The 13,115-nt window shown below is 41.8% G+C and overlaps 1 long non-coding RNA gene across 1 annotated transcript; it reads right to left on the reverse strand.

Annotated features, from left to right (window-relative positions):
• Positions 1-3,255: 3,255 nt before the first annotated feature.
• LOC138356480 (uncharacterized) lies at positions 3,256-8,761 on the reverse strand. The gene is made up of 3 exons (XR_011224466.1): positions 8,480-8,761; positions 4,103-4,546; positions 3,256-3,477 (listed from the first exon to the last, which is right to left on the reverse strand). It is a non-coding gene; the product is annotated as an uncharacterized lncRNA (long non-coding RNA).
• Between the last annotated feature and the right edge of the window lie 4,354 nt (positions 8,762-13,115).

Here is a 13,115-nt window from a genome sequence, read left to right on the forward strand (position 1 = left end):
TTCTCTGTTTGCTGTGGGAGGTACGCCTGACTTTTGGACCTTATATTTGCATATACTCCTCAAGGAATTCTATTGCGAACACAATGTTACCAAAATGGAAGACCTAGGACGGGAATTGAGGTGACAAACGTGAAAGGAGTGTACACATTTCATCGCTCTTTTGCGCTCCCGGGTAATACGCACTCACTTTCTCTGTTGTGGATGGTACGCCAGGCTTTTGGAGTTTATATGTCTTTAGTCGTGTAGAGAATTCTATTGCGAACACAATGATACCAAATTGAAAAACCCTGAACGAGAATTGAGGTGGCAAAGTTGAAGAGAGTATACAGTTTATAGAATTACTGCGCGCTCCCGTGAAACGCTGGGGCCCACTCAGCCTAGTTGAGGGCTGGCGGGCTAGGGCCACCAAAGTGTTAAAAATACGTTTGTTCTCATGTATATATTAATATTAACGTATATAGTTATTGTTACGATAATCTCCCGCTTAGGCAGAATCTCCCGCTTAGGCAGAAGATCCTGCCTGTTCCCTTTACCGCCAATTCACTAATGTATCTGCATGCTCCAACATAAAGAATCAATGTTAACGACAACAACAATACGTGCTCAGTGGCTAGACAGACATCCCCCTCCACCCTCTAGTACCCAAGACACCTGGACACCTGCTGTCTGGGCAGAGGCCCAGCGCCACTCGCCGGTCGACCAACCACTAACTGCTTATTTAATTGCCGACCGATGGTTACCCACCATCGGTCATAAAAGGAGCTCATATAAAAGGTCCAGTCATCAGAATACACTTTGTGCTCCCAGCAGTAACGTATACTGTTGCCTTCCCAGGAGACAGTATGTTGTTGTTTAAGATTCAGCTACTAGGAACAAAAAGTTCCAAGTAGCACGGGCTATGGTGAGCCCATAGTGGACTTACCTGGCACAGGAGCGGGGCTGTAACTGAATGTGAGACGAGTTGTTGTTGTTGTTTAAGAGTCAGCTACTGGGAACAAAAGGTTAGGAGACAGTAGATGCGTACAGCTTTTGTATAAATGTATTAATTTGCACCTCTCTTTTGCTTAACGTAAAAATCACCTGTATTTATATTTCTTTTCATAATATTGGGTTTTAGCCAAGTGGATAAGGGGCTTTGTTTTGTATGTTATTAGAGTCATTTTTGTTATATTAGTATTATATATATGTTTAAAGTTTTTCATTCTTTGTTTTTTATCTGCAGCTCTCACACAGTAGAGGCCACAAGCAGTCTTATTTACTTTATTTTACTTTTTTTTATTAATGTGAGATTGGCACAACACTAGGCAGAATAGCCACTGCTATATATCAGATTATTTTCACACTATACTATAGTATATAATAACTATGTATAGTTAGGCGAAGGTTAGGTTAGGTGTCTAGGTTCTATTGGCGATTATTTGTATTTGAAGTACTTGGGTGAAGCATGTCAACCCACAACCCATCCTCCAGCAACCCGTCCTCGACTCAAGTCCATTACATCTAGCAGTCGACCCCACAGACGCATTCATAAATTTGTACATGCTGTTCATTCAAAACGGGAATTTTCTCAAATATAAATTAATATTACTATATATTAGCATATTGTACATATTTAGGCATTGGTTAGGTTATGTTAGATGCTTAGGTCCTGTTGGGGATTATTTGCATTTGTAGTACGTGGGTGACCACCGACAAGGACATGAGGAGGGGCAATTGACCCCCCTTTTCGGCACCAAACGCATATCCTGTCCTGCACTACCACCGTCACCAGTGTCAACAACCCCCCACCTCTGTCCACTGGCACTGGGGTGGATCACAGGCTGGAACCGACAAAGGTGCCACCTCGCTGGGCCCATCCACAATCACTACCTCATCCACTCCACCCTCGTCCTCCATAGGCCCCAAGATGTCCTAACCACCAATGGACTGCGACCTGGCAGTGCCCTTCCATTGTTCTTGCCGAGGGAGCAGCTCAGCCGGACGTGACGTATCCTGTTATCGTTGAGGGGGACACACACCCTCCATCAGAGAAGCAGTTGGAAACGCCTCCCGAGACGAGGGGAAAACTCCCACGTCCAGAGACCCCACAGGCGGAGCAAGTGCACTAGATCCGCTCTTCAAAGCAGACGGGGGCGCCTCCTGGGGAGCCGGTAGCACCACCACAGCAGGCAGTACACTGTGAATCTCCACCGGCACCACTCAAAACCCTATAGTTGGAGTCGCATCCACACACTCCAGCCGGTCGGCAGCGCCCGGTTGCACAGGGTGCTACACTGGCTTCGCGCAAGCCTCTGGGACATTCACACAGACAAGCATAATGTGTTGCAGGCTAGAAGGCGGGACATGACCTGCCAACACCTCCGCAGAATCCTCCTGGATTCGGAGGGACAGAAAATCACCCTCCCGGAAGATATTGACGCGAGCAGCCGCCTCCACAGTGCAAGCCGCCACCAGATGACCCTGTAGTCCATACCGATAACACGTACAGGGTTGACCTGAATACATACATTGGAACGTAAACCCCATCAGGGAACACGAAGACGGTATATCCCGCATCAGGGACATCATCAGCGTCCTGGTGCAAGCAAGCATCGCCTTACAATAATCAGCGGAAACTTGATTCCACCTCACACCTAGCACCTTCCCAAACAGCCTGGTTCCCAGCTCATCCATCATTTCAAACGGAGCGCCACGTATGTCAATGTCACACTCAAGTTTACCACTCGTACCGTACCAGCACCATCCGGCAATAGGGAACGAACAGCCCTCACACTGGTCAAGGAACTGCCAGAACACTTCCGGTTGAACAAATTTCACCACCACACGGCGGTCTTGAACGATCTGCACTCCGACCAGGTCGGTCAACCTCACACGGAGCACCTCCAACAACGCAATACCAAGCACTGTATGATCAACCGGCGTCGAAAACTTGAGTCCAACCGAAGACGTCCGCTTAAGAATAGGCATAGACGACTCCATCGTAAAGCAAAGACATACCCTGCACAAATAGGATACCACACAAGTCACGAGACCGACACCCAATCACCGACTCTACGCTTGGGTTGTCAAATGGGGAGCAACACCTGAGCACGTCCGCCCCCTCTGGCGACCAGCGAGTGAATCTTTTTAGTGCAATGGTTGTAGACATTTGAAAATCTATCTCCTGCAGAAGGTTTTGTCATGACTGTCACATCCTGATACTACAGCTAACCTCAAGGCAGTAGCTTACCCGTTCAAGAATATTACTCACCTTTTCTTTAAGTCGGTACTGGAGGGTGGGGCTTCTGAAGCGAGTGAGGAAAGAGGCCAGAAGGTAGCGCATGTGAGAGTCGCCAAACACAACCCAGTGCTCGCTCCTGGCAGGCCCTCTCCCACCACTCGCGGTAGCGTTACCACCACCCTACAGTAGTATTATCACTACCTTCAGCAGCATAATAACCAGCAACTTCAACACCTCCAGTGCTAGTGGTATTTCCTCTGGAATCAATGTAAGAAGTTTATCTGATAGACAGGAGCTCGTTAAGAAATTTGAAATCATAAGAAGGAGTAAGAGGATAATTTGAAATGATGTAATAAATGTTTCAAATGGTGTCTGACAGCATCTGGTGATTTATGTACATACACCTCGATTAACCTTAAACTGCTGGGCCCATAATATTGCATTCGGAAGTATTCCTTGAGTAACAGACAACAGCTAATATAATACGACAATGTTTGAAGATGTACTGAGGTGTAGTCATATGCTAAGGCGGTGGTGTTCTGAGTTTTATAGATAGGTGTTGATGTGTAGGAAGTTGTGCGTCATCCATAAAGTCGATGAAGATGTGCTCATGTGTATAGTGAAGTGCTGATATGAATGGAAATATGCGGACACATTGAATACTTAGTTGTATAATGTGCTTAGTTATATGATGTATTTAGTTGATTAGTGAGGACTGAGATGTATAAATTCAAAGGGGCATAATGATGTGCTGAGAGGTAAAGTAACTTGATTATGTGATGTACTGAGGTGTTAGCCAAGGTTGACCTTCAGCAGGTGGGCGCTGGCCTCTGTAATACACTAGTGGATCATGCTAAGAGAACCACTGATGTTGACACCCACCTGTGGACCTTCAGCAGGTGGGCATTGGCCTTGGTAATACACTTGTGGATCATGCTGATAGAGCCACTGAAGTTGGCTGTTCTGCAGCATATGTTCTCAGCATGAAGGTTTGTGTGGTACTTGTAGCAGCGTCTGTCATAGGCTGGGTGGTGTCTCGTGGTCTTGTGTGGTGACGGTGATGATGAGTTTGATGACGATGTTTGTGGTGGAAGTGATGTTAGTGATGATGATGGTAATGCTAGTGGTGGTGATGAGGTTAGCAATGGTGATGCAAGGTGTGGTGACAATGGTAGTTGTGGGAAAGGAAATCGAGGCAGCAGGTAAGGGGTGAGGAGCAAAGAGAGCAACAACGTCCCCACCACCAGCGGCGTCACCCGCCTCGCCGCCAGCAGCGCCACCCACCACGCCTCCAGCCTCGCCGCCACCATCCCGGCTCTCCGTCACCTGGTGAACAACAGCAATAATATATTTAACTATGACACGTCTAAAAGAATATAAAACTATGTCTTGCATGCTTAAAAACTCCGCAACAGTGAACAAAGGACGTAAACGAAGACAATTAAAGTCTGCGTGCTAGAGGCTTTACAAGAATGTAAGAACTCTTGTAAGTAAAATGTATAACCTTGCAAGAAACACATAGACAAGAAGCAGGTTAATGGGAGAAAGAGACAGTGTATGTATTTAAAAATCGAATAATGAGAAAGATAAGTTATATTAAGTTAGAGATCAGAGCTAGAAAGTAGAGTTCAGAATACCTGAAGCTTAATTGAATATCAGACTCAAGAGAATTTTACCACATTTAACGTACGGCTTCAGGGCTCATCTTATTTTGACTTTTCATGCATTATTAATGTGATAATGCAGGTCGTACTCGTCGATCTGCTAGTAGGGAGAGTGACTCGCCACAGTGGAATGATTTCCAAGCTGGAAGATCTTATCTTGAGATAATTTCGGGGTTTTAGTGTCCCCGCGGCCCGGTCCTCGACCAGGCCTCCACCCCAAGGAAGCAGCCCGTGACAGCTGACTAACACCCAGGTACCTATTTTACTGCTAGGTAACAGGGGCATAGGGTGAAAGAAACTCTGCCCATTGTTTCTCGCCGACGCCCGGGATCGAACCCGGGACCACAGGATCACAAGTCCAGTGTGCTGTCCGCTCGGCCGACCGGCTCCCTTAAGATACCTCCACGTTGTGGTCAGTGATGTAATCTTTCATACCTCGACTCAAGAATTAGTTGAATTAGTGGATATTGTGGACTGAGATATAAGTTCATAGGTAAAGTCCTTAAGAATTTAAGGTGTGCAACAGTCTTGAAAACAGCTGTCAGCAAATAGTATATTATCTGTGTGCAACATTAGTATTTCTAAGTTGTAGTAAACCTAGAAGGTGTGGGAGATGTTCGTCATTATTTGGTGTGCTATGAAAATTATTGTGAAGCATTGTCTGCGTAAATAAGAATCAAGAAACGCCCGAATCTGCCCCGAAACGCTTTGCGTAATAAGAGCTTTAGGCATTGTATGTACTAGCTCTACCTATAAGTCAACCAATCTTTGTAAAAATTTATTGTATGTATGTACCTTACCTAAATAAAAATTTATTTATTTATTTATTTAAGAATACTCCGTTGCGATAACAGACTGACCTCCAGAGAGTTTCTGGCATAGTACCTTGCACCTTGATGCAAAATCTAAAGTAGTAGGCTGGAGAGAGAGTAGCAGAAAAAATACCTAATAGACAGAAAATAAATTCACAGTAAGTGGGAATTTAAAATAACGAGATGTAGCGCGGGTTGTAAAACTTATAAAGAGACAATAATAAACTAGGAAGTGCTCAACCTCCAAGATGTTCTTACAATGCTTGTCGATTCTCTTAGTTCATTTACCTTAGTCATTACCTGCTACCTCTCCAGGACGTCTACTCTAGCATTTACCTGCTACCTCTCCAGGACGTCTACTCTAGCATTTACCTGCTACCTCTCCAGGACGTCTACTCTAGCACTGAGAAACAAGAGTTTGACGTCTTCATCACAGTCATCTTCACAGTGCTGGAAATATATATATATATATATATATATATATATATATATATATATATATATATATATATATATATATATATGTCGTACCTAGTAGCCAGAACGCACTTCTCAGCCTACTATGCAAGGCCCAATTTGCCTAATAAGCCAAGTTTTCATGAATTAATGTTTTTTCTTCTACCTAACCTACCTAACCTAACCTAACCTAATTTTTTCGGCTACCTAACCTAACCTAACCTATAAAGATAGGTTAGGTTAGGTTAGGTAGGGTTGGTTAGGTTCGGTCATATATCAACGTTAATTTTAACTCCAATAAAAAAAAATTACTTCATACATAATGAAATGGGTAGCTTTATCATTTCATAAGAAAAAATTAGAGAAAATATATTAATTCAGGAAAACTTGGCTTATTAGGCAAATCGGGCCTTGCATAGTAGGCCGAGAAGTGCATTCTGGCTACTAGGTACGACATATATATATATATATATATATATGTCGTACCTAGTAGCCAGAACGCACTTCTCGGCCTACTATGCAAAGCCCGATTTGCCTAATAAGCCAAGTTTTCCTGAATTAATATATTTTCTCAATTTTTTTTCTTATGAAATGATAAAGCTACCCATTTCATTATGTATGAGGTCAATTTTGTTTTATTGTAGTTAAAATTAACGTAGATATATGACCGAACCTACCCAACCCTACCAAACCTAACCTAACCTATCTTTATAGGTTAGGTTGGGTTAGGTAGCCGAGAAAGGTAGGTTAGGTTAGGTTAGGTAGGTTAGGTAGTCGAAAAAACATTAATTCATTAAAACTTGGCTTATTAGGCAAATCAGGCCTTGCATAGTAGGCTGAGAAGTGCGTTCTGGCTACTAGGTACGACATTTATATATATATATATATATATATATATATATATATATATATATATATATATATATATATATATATATATATGTCGTACCTAGTAGCCAGAACGCACTTCTCAGCCTACTATGCAAGGCCCGATTTGCCTAATAAGCCAAGTTTTCATGAATTAATTGTTTTTCGACTACCTAACCTACCTAACCTAACCTAACCTAACTTTTTCGGCTACCTAACCTAACCTAACCTATAAAGATTGGTTAGGTTAGGTTAGGTAGGGTTGGTTAGGTTCGGTCATATATCTACGTTAATTTTAACTCCAATAAAAAAAATTGACCTCATACATATTGAAATGGGTAGCTTTATCATTTCATGAGAAAAAAATTAGAGAAAATATATTAATTCAGGAAAACTAGGCTTATTAGGCAAATCGGGCCTTGCATAGTAGGCCAAAAAGTGTGTTCTGGCTACTAGGTACGACATATATATATATATATATATTTCGGTAGCAGTCTTTCTTGTAAACATATGTTGTTGAATATGACCGAAAAGGTAAGATTAATAATTCTAACACAAATTTTCTCAATATTTCTTATGTTTTTCTTCACTGTCGGTGTTAATAAAAATATCAATTCTCCAAAATTCATTTTTTATTAATGGACTGACGCCTAGAAGCGTTTCATAAGAGCTCAAACATATAATCTCTTCGTAAGAAAAGATTATATGTTCCTTGATGGAGCCCTGTTGTTTATGCATTGTTAATCGCCTGGAAAGAGACGTTGTTGTCTTGCCTATATACTGATTTCTTTGGGGCTTACAGTCCCCAAGTGGGCATTTGAAGGCATAGACGACGTTGGTTTCTTTTAAGGCGTTCTGCTTTGTGTCTGGAGAGTTTTTCATGAGTAGGTTGGCCGTTTTTTTCGTTTTCTAGTAAATCGCCAATTGTATTTTCTGATTTTTGTCTGTAGGGATAACGTTCCTATTAACAATAGCTTTCAGGACCCTTTCCTCCGATTCATGAGCTGTCGAAAAGAACATCCTGTAAAATAGCCTAATAGGGGGTAGATGTGTTGTGTTAGTTGACTCTTCAGAGGTTGCATGGCATTTCACCTTTCTTTTTTATGATGTCTTCAACAAAACCATTAGAGAAGCCGTCTTTGACTAGGACCTGCCTTACCCTACTGAGTTCTTCATCGATTTGCTTCCATCCTGAGCTATGGCTGAGAGCCCGGTCGACATAAGCGTTAACAACATTCCTCTTGTACCTGTCTAGGCAGTCACTATTGGCATTGAGGTACATCCCTATGTTTGTTTCCTTAGTGTAGACTGCAGTGTGAAAGCCTCCGCTCCTTTCCATGACTGTTGCATCTAGAAAGGGCAGCTTCCCATCCTTCTCCATCTCATAAGTGAAACTCAACACAGAATTCCGCTCATATGACTCCTTCAGCTCCTGCAGACGTTATATATTAGTTACCTACCTGCAGCAAGCTTTCACAAACGTGTATTCACACCGAGAGGGAGGCTGTTACTACTGCCATCACACTTTTCCACATCTGTGGAAAATTCAGAACAGTAGCTACACGTGTGGCCGAGCGGCGGGAGTGGGGGGAAGGGGGTTTAGATGTCACACGCATGGAGTGGGAGAGGTGCGTGTGAAATGTTTGAGTTATATAGCTGAAGAACAAATCAATAATGGAGTGTGTATAAATCATCAGGACGTTTTCAACACCACTTCAAAGCAGGCAATTACAAGTATTAGTTAAACCAAAATAGTAAAATGCATTAAAACGGGAACTTGGACAAGAGAAACTCCAGCTCGTAGCTCAAGAAATTGAACTCAAGCAACAACAAGAAGAAAACGAAGCTGAAATAACGGTACACGCGGAGCAAGAGAAGGCAAACACATCGTTTGAACACATCGTTTGTACATCGACAAACACAAACACATCGTTTGTACATCGTTTGAAACCCTTGTAAGCCAGTTACACTGGCCTAGGAACCAATGGTCAGTACTTCTCAGAGCTCATCTTGCAGGAAGAGCCGCCTTGACACTCAGTACTCTTGCCACCGAGACCGAGTACGATGTGTTAAAGCCAGCAGGATGCTTACCTTCTGTCCACCGAAAGTTATCAACGACGTTTCAGGGACTATATCAAAACCAGTGTTCAAACATATTTTGAATATGTGCAGACAAAACGCAGATATTTTATAAAGGAGTTAGAATCAGCACATGTAACTACCTTAGAGGGGTTAATAAACCTCAAACTTGTGCAAGAATTTATGCGACGTATTCTGGGCCTATATCTTGCGGATAAGGGAGAGACGAACTTCAGTAAGCTGACACCTATAGTGTCTTCTGGTGCTCAGAAGTCTTCACATTACGACCTACACGCGACGGAAAGAGGGTAGAAATAGCCTAAGCTACTCTATCCCTTTGAGATGTATTTATTACTTATCTCAATAAACATACTTGAACTTGAACTTGAGTGCTCCTGGCTGTCTGGGTTCGAATCCTTCTGGGGGGTGTGGAGGTTTCAGTTGCATATTGGCTTGGGGACTATTCAAGCTTGTTCGCATTTGTGTTGCTCACGTGGCCCCACCAAGTGAGGTGATTCGAGGAAATATCTATGCCCAAGTTATCTATGCATCCACTGAGCGCTGTCGGATGTTGGGTACATAAGTCCCACGACTTCCAACATCTTAACAACACGGTAAAATCTCCAGGAAGAGATTCGGCCTACTCCATTATCGCCTATTCTACTCATTCACGTCTATGTAATCAAGAACTGCAGCCAAGAACAACAACAACAACAACTCCTGCCATATGTCGAGACAGTCTTACTCTACAGTCAGATTCTATATGTCGAGGGGACATATAGAGTCTCCCTCCTGCACCACGGCCAGTCACCCCACCTCGCACCTGGGAGGCCACGTCCTCCGAAACATGCAGTTTCGGAGGACGTGGCCTCCCATATATTATATATATATATATATATATATATATATATATATATATATATATATATATATATATATATATATATATATATATATATATATATATATATATATAAGGCACAACTCTCCTAAACACGAGAGTGAAGTATACAAATTTAGAACACTTTCCCACCAGGAGACTCGAACCCTCGCCAGCACAGAAGCCTTCCAGCAACTGGCATAACAAGTACGCCTTAACCCGCTCCACCACCTGCTCAGACCCTTAAAAGAGATGGTAATTTCGGAGTATTTATATATTCCAAAGATCACCACCTCCCAAGAGCACTAGAGCAAGTGAGGGGTCATTTATACGTTTATTTCATCAAGTCCCTGTTAATATGGGAGAACACTGTGTCTATGAACTTAAGGCACAACTCTCCTAAACACGAGAGTGAAGTATACAACTTTAGAACACTTTCCCACCAGGAGACTCGAACCCTCGCCAGCACAGAAGCCTTCCAGCAACTGGCATAACAGGTACGCCTTAACCCGCTCCACCACCTGCTCAGACCCTTAAAAGAGATGGTAATTTCGGAGTATTTATATATTCCAAAGATCACCACCTCCCAAGAGCACTAGAGCAAGTGAGGGGTCATTTATACGTTTATTTCATCAAGTCCCTGTTAATATGGGAGAACACTGTGTCTATGAACTTAAGGCACAACTCTCCTAAACACGAGAGTGAAGTATACAACTTTAGAACACTTTGACTCGAGGGTTCGAGTCTCCTGGTGGGAAAGTGTTCTAAAGTTGTATATATATATATATATATATATATATATATATATATATATATATATATATATATATATATATATATATATATATATATATATATATATAATATATAATATGTGTGTGTGTAAATGTATGAGGGATGGGGAGTGAGGGATGGTAGGGAGGACGAGAGGATGGGGGAGTGGAGAACAAGGGGACAGGGGAGTGGGGGATCATGGGGAGAGGGAACGGGGAATGGTGGGGAGGACGAGGGGACGAGGGAGTGGGGAATGGTTGGGAGGTCGAGGGGACGGGGGCGTGTTGGTTTGGCTCAGCAATGTGTGGCCAGGTGCAACTAGTATATGTCAGTAATAAGTATTATTTACATCGTGATTATGCACACCTGTATAAAGCTGCCACGTTGAGAAGAGTAACTACAATATGTGCAGATGGCAGGAGGGGGAAGTTTAAATAGGTCGGGGGAGTTTGAAAAGTTTTAGTTCAATAACTGAAGAACAAAGCAGTAATGGAGAGTGTATAAATCATCAGAAAGTTTTCAACAATACTTCAGGCAATTACAAGTATCAATTAAACCAAAATGGTAAAATTGTATAATAAAATTTCTCTAAGAAAAACACACGGCTCATAGGAAACATCAATAAGACAATAATAAACACAATATAGTAGAATATGTTATTAAGACGTAAAGCAAAGTAACTATATGTCGCAGAAAATAGCAGAACTAAAAGGATTACATTTTTTATGATTTTATAAATTTTTTGATTATTTAAAAACAAAATAGTTCTCTCAGTTTATTGGGCCAATAGCTACAGGAAACAGTTACTTGGGTCATGATAAATTAGAGAAGGCAAAGGAATATAAGTTTATCTATTACTGAACTATATTCACTAGTGAACTATTCTTTCTGGTTGGTCAGTAAACTATTGTAGTGGTCTTAAACAAGACGAATTTTTGTGGTATGAAAGTGGTTAAAGGACATATAGAGACGCTGCTTCCCTCCTCATTCCATAATACAGAACCTCCCTCAGTGAAGAATGAGGGGAAGTTCACTTTACAACACATGACAAGGTGATCATTACTAAAAGTGGTTTGCACACATGTGCTCATTTCCCGAATGGCAAACATGTGTAATAATATAAATAAATAAATAAATAAATAAATATGTTTATTCAGGTAAGGTACATACATACAAGTGATGTAACATTAATGGATTGATATATAGATAGAGCTAGTACATACAATGCCTAAAGCCACTATTACGCAATGCGTTTCGGGCAAGAAAAAGATAATTCCTAAATATAACTAGCCGTAAATAACTTCATTTAGATTTTTAACATTCATCATCTGCGGCCGCATTTTAAGGTTGTACAGTAGCTTCAGCTTAGTTTCTAGATGATACAGGAGTTGTGTTCGCACACTTGAATCACCGAACTCATCTGTTATGTCAAATGCCACGTCAGGCAAACAGGAAGCTGCTCAGACCGTTTATTCTCGACAGTCTGGAGTTGTTAGTGGGAGGCTAAAATTGTGATTTCTGTGTGTAATGAAGGGCGAAGAGGTAGAATACTTATTGACAGAGCCCGGGTGCATGAGGGAATTGTGTAAAACCCAGGGGCTAGATTCACGAAGCAGTTACGCAAGTACTTACGAACCTGTACATCTTTTCTCAATCTTTGGCGGCTTTGTTTACAATGATTAAACAGTTAATGAGCTCCGAAGCACCAGTAGGCTGTTTATAAGAATAACAACAGTTGATTGGCAAGTTTTCATGCTTGTAAACTGTTTAATAAATGTAACCAAAGCCGTCAAAGATTGAGGAAAGATGTACACGTTCGTAAGTACTTGCGTAACTGCTTCGTGAATATGGTCACTGGTTTGTGTCTCGGAGAGGCTGCAGGATCCGTGTGAGGGCAGTTGAGCTCCCGGTTGCAATTATTTTACTATGTTGTGGCACAGTCGATTAAGGCGCGTCTGGGATCCTTTCGGACGTAGGTTCGAACCCTCATCACGGCCCTTGGTGATTTGTTCATAGTACACATAGGCTATACTAGGCCTAGAATATTTAAGTTTGGTTTTAAGCTTATGTTTTCCATATAAAATTAATAGTACAAAAAGTGGTGTACTGGTGGTCCATCACTACATATTGTTACTTTCGGTCAAATAGCCAGAAGGCACTACTCGGCCTACTAGCAAGGCCCGATTTGCCTAGTAGGTCGAGTGATTTTCATTATTAAAAAAAATCCAATTGCTTTCTTTGAATTAATAATATTATATTATATTAAGAACATGAATTACAGACTTAGTTATACCTGGTTGATAGGGTTCTGGGAGTTCTTCTACTCCCCAAGCCCGGCCCGAGGCCAGGCTTGACTTGTGAGA

Source organism: Procambarus clarkii, chromosome 72 (assembly GCF_040958095.1).
Source record: "Procambarus clarkii isolate CNS0578487 chromosome 72, FALCON_Pclarkii_2.0, whole genome shotgun sequence".
Classification (NCBI taxonomy): Eukaryota; Metazoa; Arthropoda; class Malacostraca; order Decapoda; family Cambaridae; genus Procambarus; species Procambarus clarkii.